Source organism: Morone saxatilis, unplaced genomic scaffold, assembly GCF_004916995.1.
Source record: "Morone saxatilis isolate NCDOM2014 unplaced genomic scaffold, NCSU_SB_2.0 Contig11, whole genome shotgun sequence".
NCBI lineage: Eukaryota > Metazoa > Chordata > Actinopteri > Moronidae > Morone > Morone saxatilis.
Genome location: NW_023339663.1, coordinates 10419886 through 10427716, shown reverse-complemented (window position 1 = coordinate 10427716; position 7831 = coordinate 10419886).

Sequence of the window (7831 nt, the reverse complement as noted above, 5' to 3'; positions counted from 1 at the left end):
TCATTAGCTCACAGCAAATATGAAATCCCTACACCCACACAAATGCACACAACCAAAAGAGATGATCCAGGTCTACCCTGTTGAGGCTCATTTATAGTTGCTCTATGTTGAGCCTATGCCAAAAGCAAGTGACCTGCGCTGTTCTGAACATTCATACTTGTGCGCTGACGTGTCTGTGTTGCTATAATATATATATATATTATTATATATATTATTATATATAAATAAGACCGAAACACTATGTTTCTCTGTGTACTTTAAACAATGGCGATTGGAACTGAATCTCTCTCTCTCTCTCTCTCTCTCTCTCTCAAGACAGAAAGCTATGGTGCCAAAGAAGACAGATTGTATCGATTACTGTAGACATTAAAAATAATGAAACAGAAAACAGTAGGCATCAATGTAATAACAATAATAAAAAAAAACATGAAATGGTAATCATACTGATAATGATATCATAGAAGATTTAAAGAATTGTTTCCATTCATTCAATAATAATTTTTTCCCCTTCCCACCAAACCCCATTAGCCACCCTGTCTCCTAAAAATCACATTCACGTACAACTTATTTGCAGTCGCTAATATCTTTTGTAGGAAATGTTATGACTATATAAAGATTATATTGACTACTTATTGATTCAAGTCACCTAGCTCAAAAAACACTCCAACTATCAATCTTTTTAGTATCACAGACTCATTCCTTGTAGGCTTGGTGGCTGGTCAAAGATGGCAGGTTACTCCTCGAATTGAATTCATATCATGTCACTAAATCCCATTTTACACTGAAATATGATGAACACAATAGGTGAAAAACAGATGATACCAAGGTGAGGGAGGAGGGAAGTGGAATGTGAAAAAGGAGAGACATAGGCAGAGGCAAATGAGGCTCACTAACATGAGGGTTTTGTCTTCAGTGGGAAAGGATATAATCGGCATTCATTTCTGGGTCTGCAGTATTTGGAAAGTTATGCAGTGATGGAAACATGACACCCCGGTGCACCCACTCACTTTTAATCCTGAGTGTTGAAGTTCTGTATTATTGTTTTTTACAGTTCCAACGGATTCTGATATCGGAAATGCAGGAAAGGCAAGTCACAAGTGCTGCTTTTAATTGATTACAAACCCTGTTATCCAGTGGGTTTGTGAGGATGATAAAACAGTAAGCCAAACTTAATCGGAGAGGAATCACTTGCCTAGTTTTAGCAGGTTTGCCTGTGTTTAAAACACCTGCATGTAACTTGCTAATTTTGGTGTAAAAAGGATATTATAATGTGCTCCAGTTCCATTTTTGCTGCACAACCAAAATGTCAACTTCTCAAACCTCTCCCATACATAATTCACTTGTCAGCTGTCTATCCCCATGCTCACTGTGTTCCTTAATGCACAGCTAAATACTCAGCTTCTGTTTCTCACTTCTTCACAAGCACATGCTCACAATAGTCATAAAGAGAAGCATCATTTTTCATCTTTGACCTCGGGGAGATGCAGTCAAAGTCAAGCTGCAAGCTGTTTTTGATTTTGTCGTGTCCAAAGTCGACAGAATTTTGAATCTATGCTGCATCCTGTTGAAGTGGTATCTTAAATAAGGCTCGGGTTGGATGTACGACATATATCCGTCTGAGTATTTGCATCCCGTCGCGGTGGTTGCAGGACTGCAAGGTGTTATGTTGCCTATTGTAGGACCAACCTTATCTAGTTAACAATCAACAGTATGACTCATGCATACTTTGTTGTCTTTCACCTCTTCTCTTTCATCCTGTTAGAGCATTTTAACTAGAAAAACCACAGTGATATAACCACCCATAGTTTGTTATGAATGTCTGGCTGTTTGTGCCTTCTGTGTGTTCATCTGCTATACAAACATCACTCCTCAGAGTGTCTGTTCTGGAAAATTGCGTGAGTATAGTGTCAGGAAAGATGGTGGTGGAGGCATTCTTTATTTTAGGACAGAATTTCATTGGAACTTACGCTGACACGGAGGTGCAAAACTCAACCAGACCAACAACAACCCCCCTCAGAAAACAACAAGATTGGTTCATTGGGGCCAGACCAAAGGAAAAAATTATACGTTGTGGCTTTGTAGTTCTAGTCCAGTTCATGTTCACACTGGCTTTTAACAAACAAATAACTGTAAACCAGAAGCTGGACTGAGACTATGTTACTCATTGATTTGATAATCTATTAGTATTATTAGATTGCCAATTGACCACATGTTGTGAATAAGAGGTGTACAGACCCCAGTTTTAACTGCTTTTGAAAATGTATCTACCATGGTTACCAAATGATTTGCATTATATTGCTTATACAGATTTCTTATTATAAATCAGCTCATGTCACTCCACTTTCCTCTTCACTGGCTCCCTGCTGCTGCTTGCGTTAAGTTCAAGTCACTAATGCTCGCCCACTGAGCAGCCACTAGCACAGCAACCACCTACCTGAATTTGCTCATTGGGGTTTATGAGACTTCTCTTTCATCACAATCTGCAAATGACTAATCCCACTGCCCCTGCAAGGCAGGAAATCTCAATCCAAATTCTTCTCCTGTGTGGTCCCTCTGTGGTGGAATGAGTTACCAAACTCGATTTGGTCGCCAGAACCCCTTCTGTCTTAGAAAATCGCTTTAAGACCTACCTCCTCCAAGAGTACTTCCTCACCTAACAGGCTCTTTCTCTTTCAATCCCTCTCTAGCTCTATCTCCAAATAAGGTCATATGCGGCGCACTTATATGTAACTTTATGCATCTGCAAGCCTGGTGGCACTCGTGTCTGTCTGGTAGAACTGAGGCACTTCTGAAAGGCTTCTCTCTGATCTACTGTGTCTTAGATTGTACCTTATTTGTACACTGCTTTCTACAAACGTGTCTGCTAAAAGAATTTTGAAATCATGCTAATATCATATTTACTATCACAAAATGGTTGTTCCATTTCAGGTTCCATTTTACTTTCAGGGTTAGAGTTTGTTTCAACCAAACCAAACCAAACAGAAAGCACCCTTACAAGCTTTGCCTTTCTGTAGCATCGTACTGAATGCAGGCGTGTCCTCCTCACTTAACTTAAAATACACACCATCAGGAGTGAACTTCATTTGAACTTAATTAGCATCAACACTTGCAATTAGATAAGGTGCTGCCACCACTGAGCAAACTAATTTACAGGCAAGTACACCTCTGAACAAGCACAAACCCTAATTTGCATTCAAACATGCAATTAGACAAGTATTGACCGCACCCTAGTGTCCTGAATGAGTGAGTAACCACCGTTTTTAACTGATAGCTTAAAGTAGAAATCTGCAGCAACATGGGGAATAAAATCAGTGCAAGAGTCACTGCAGCTGAGTTTCAAGTTATACCTTTACTTTTCTTGTTCAACTTAACAGCTTCAGTGTCACATACATTGCTTTTTTTCACTTTTGCACATTTAATTTCGTCACAGGTGGGATCTAATTAGTGTTCAGCCAGGTATAAATAGTTAATTTGCTAATGTGAGGACCTAAAGAACAGGAGTTGCAATCCAGTTAACTTTTGTCACAATTTTGGTACTGGATGTGAATGTAGAAATTAGGGATAGACCGATACAGATTTTTTAGGGCCGATGCCGATACAGATTTTTTTTTCACCAGCCTTAGCCGATACCGATACGAAGGACTGCCGATTTTCTTGAGCCATACTTTGGCCGATACTCTTTTGTTCCTCAATTTACATCATAAAAATACACATGATCGATAACAAATGTACGAGTCTCAATTTTAAAAAAAAGAACATTGTTGAAATTAAAAAAGGTGAAAATAAATTCTGGAAATAATATTTAAGCAAAAATAAGATAATGACACACACTATTGCACACAGCTAGCAAAAATAATCTCTAAAATCAGATCAAACTCTTTACCCCAACACAGAGAGTTTCAAAGATAATTATTGGGTGATTTGTGGAAAAGAGAAATGTAAAAGATCACCATAATTACGCCATCACGGTCAAACTGCTGTACATGCTAAACGTTAACACAAATTAATATTCAACTACGTATAAAACATATCTATCATCATAAAGCTCTTCTTGAGGGGGGGTTGCGCTATATATCACCGCGATGGCAAGGCAACTCCCCCCGCTCCAAGTTAGAAGGGGGAAGAGAGGAAGAGAAACACCCACACCCTTGCTCCAAGTAGAAGGAGAGAGAGAAACACACCACACCCACCAGGTAGAGAGAGAGAGAGAAAGCACACACACGCGTCCAAACCCTACAGCCAGTGATGCTAATATAAACCTGCTACAACACACGGAACCACGGAAACTCTGATTACTTAAATCTCTATGAGCCATCGTAAACACTACGTATAAGTACATCAGCCACAATGGCAAGCAGTTTATATAGACGAGCATTCGCATCCGTTACCATTGGACCCACAAACTCTACATATGTTTAACAAGCAAAACACATATAGCATGCATTTGGCATTCGTGTTTCACTTTCAAAGGTATGCATATTCAGCTAAGGTTAAACGTTTAAAAGATGCTTTGTGAAAGTTAAAACTCAGCATGTGTGAAGAGCAGGCTTCCAGAACTCCCTAGCTGGGGAGGGCATGTTGGCCACTGCAGCGTCTCCAGCAACACGGATCGCCTGCTGACGACTGCTGTAAATAATGCCGATCGGCGAACGGCAGCAGCCCGCATCGGCCGATGCCGATACACGTAAAAAACGCAAAAATCGGCCGATTAAATCGGCCGGCCGATGTATCGGTCGATCACTAGTAGAAATTGTAAATACTTCTTCTCTAGACCTTTTGCACCTCCCTTATACTCATCAATTTCCCCTTATGTAATGCAAGCACAAATGAGAGTTTAGTCTGGAACACCCATGGTTGCTTCTTTCTAACTTGCCACAACATCGAATCCCATTTTAATTCGAAACACAATTAATTCCTCACACCTTCAAGTGATAATTCCTATCACATTGTTCATAAAGCGAATGCAAAGTTCATCAAAGATTATTTCAACATCTGAAAGTAAGGTTTTATAAATAACTACTAATATGTTTTTTTGTTTCTTTTTTTCTTTTGCATATCTGATCATTTTATAAATGAGGCCCCTGATATTGCATGCAGGGACGAGGTTAAACCTTTGCTTTCCCTGCTATGACAACTTAAAATGTCTGCTCTGTATAAGTTCTGTTGGGTCTGCATGTACACTATACCTCACTAGGCAACACACCTTATCTGTCAATATTCATTTGTTTGCATAGACACACTGTCAAGGTCAGTTGACCATAGCTAAACCAAGAAAAAATTCAACTCATTTTTCAATTCAAAACAGGTGTGCTGAAGAGGTAAACTGCAACTGCAGTGTAAGACAAGAATTACACCTCTAACTTTTACATTATAAAAATAAGTTGAGAAGTTCTTTACACTGTTTGCCTTCAATATTTGATGAAATGTTGGGCTGTACTTTATTTATTTTGAGTTTCAGGCTCCCAGACTTTTGCTTCTAAGAAAAAACATGAAATGCAGTATAAGGTTGACTATAAATGTCTTTAGCAGACAATGACATTTCAAATGTTAATTCCTTCGAACTAATTACGATGGCAGACAGTTTTTAAAATGTATTGACTGGACACTTTGAGTAGGCACTTGTTGAAAACTTGCAGTAAATGACCAAAGACTAGCTTATACTTGCATTATGTGCACACCTCTGTTATTTTTAACATTTACTCATTTATTGAGTTAAAATTTAACATTTATTTAACATTGTTTAAGCAGTACAGACTATATTGTATTGAACCTTTCTTGGTTTATTATAGTTTTTGATTTTTCACAGTATTTATATTTGCTTTTGTAATTTTTTTTATGTCTCTCATTATGGTAGACCAGGACAGCATATCAACAGGCATCCAGTAACAACCCACAGTTTCTTAAGTACTTACCTAAGCTACAGGCTTGATCGCCCTCTTAGCAGGCAGAGAAATAATTGAGCCTTTTGGGTGGAGGAATGCTTCTTGGTCAAAGCCCCTAAAAGTTGAACACCAGACCTGTCTGGGAGCATTTATCATAAAAAATCCCTCTCTGAGCTACTTCAGGATTTTGGAGTCAAATCCTTCAATACATATTACCTTGCCCAGAATGAAATATGACATGCATCTATTGGACAGGAAGAAAGTGTTGTGTGATTGGGCACAGCATGTCTCTCCTCGTTCGCCATGAAGCTAGGCTATTCAAAGTGGTTACAATGACAGCTCAAACAGGGAGCCTTGTCTGGGAATACAGATAAGGCACAGCAAGCATGCGTGTATGAGTGTGTGTTGGGGTACAAGGAGGGGTTACAAGGGAACAGGCAGGAAGGCGAGGAGGAAAGACAGATGGACAGAGAGGAGAGAAAGAGACAGATGGAGAGAGAGAAGAAGAAGAAGAAAGAGAGAGAGAGAGAGAAAGAGAGAGAGATGTTGCATAATAGCCCAGAAATGACCATGATTGCTCACTGCAGCATAATATAAAGCATGGCACCCATCACAGTTTTGCTTTCTCTCTTTCATGAAACTTTTCTCTCATTCACTGTCAGTTGTTCCAGTTTCATAACCAAGAAACTCATTTATTTACAGAAGTGTCACAATATATTCTCCACACAATGCAAACCATGAAGGTGGCAACCAAAAAGGTCAAAATTACACACCATAATACCACAATAAAAAGACCTAATAAAACAAAAACAAAAAACAGCCATTTAAACAAAACAGGCAACCACATTCTTTGCAGCATCTGACGAAACACATGCAGTGAAGAGTCAGTGAGCTTAAAGATGCTGCATTTGCAAGTGATCTATAATTCAGTCCACATTATGTATTTCAGTTATAGTGTTTATTGTCTGTGGTGTGCTTGCATGACACTGAACATATACTTTAATATTAGATAGGGAATTTATTAAAATCTCACATTTAGGTTAAAGGAATAGTTTTACATTTTGGAAAATACACCAGTTTGCTTTCTTGTGGAGAGTTAAATGAGAAGATTGATCTTCTCTTCTTTCCAGTTTTTCTTCTAAGCTAAGCTAACCAGCTGCTTGTAACAGACATATAGTGGTATTGATCTTCTCAGCAGTCCTGAACCTGCTGTATTTTCCAAAATGTAAAACTCTTCCTTTAATTCAAATCAAGTCTAAGCAGAATATAATATACTGCCATACTGTGCATTTGAATTGCAAATATATGGCACAGTTGCTCGCAGTGATTAACCCAGCTCACCCACTCACCTGACTACAGTAGTCCTCGAGGCTTTATTGCATCTTTTAGCTCAGTGTTTTGGTTTTCTGTCCTGCAGCTCTATTTTCACTCTCACTTCTCTCATCTGTGTTTTTTTTTTTGCTGGCAGCTGTTTTCATTGACATTACTCTATAAAACCCACTGTAGAGAGTTTCTCTGTATTGAATAAAATGAAATAGAGCAAGGTTTGCATTGTGCCTGTTGAAAGACAAAACATTCCTTGACTAGTGTGTTTGTGCATTATGTTTTGTTACATTTTGCTCTGTTGACCTTGCCCATTCTGTACAGCCACCATAATTCTCCACCCAGAAACAGAAGTAAAAGAAACCCAAGAGCCATTACGAAATAAAAAGATAAAAACACAATATTTACATGATCCACACTGGGTAAACACTAAAATAATGTTAGTATATATATATGTATATATATATATATAACTAAATGTATTTAAATATGAAGTATGTTTATTTGACAGTAACACAACATTTTCTTATTGTGTGTCTTGATAGGCTGAAGAAGGCAGAGATAATAATTATGTCTAAAAAACCCCACACATAACCTACTCAACCAAGTGTTAGAGATTCCTTATC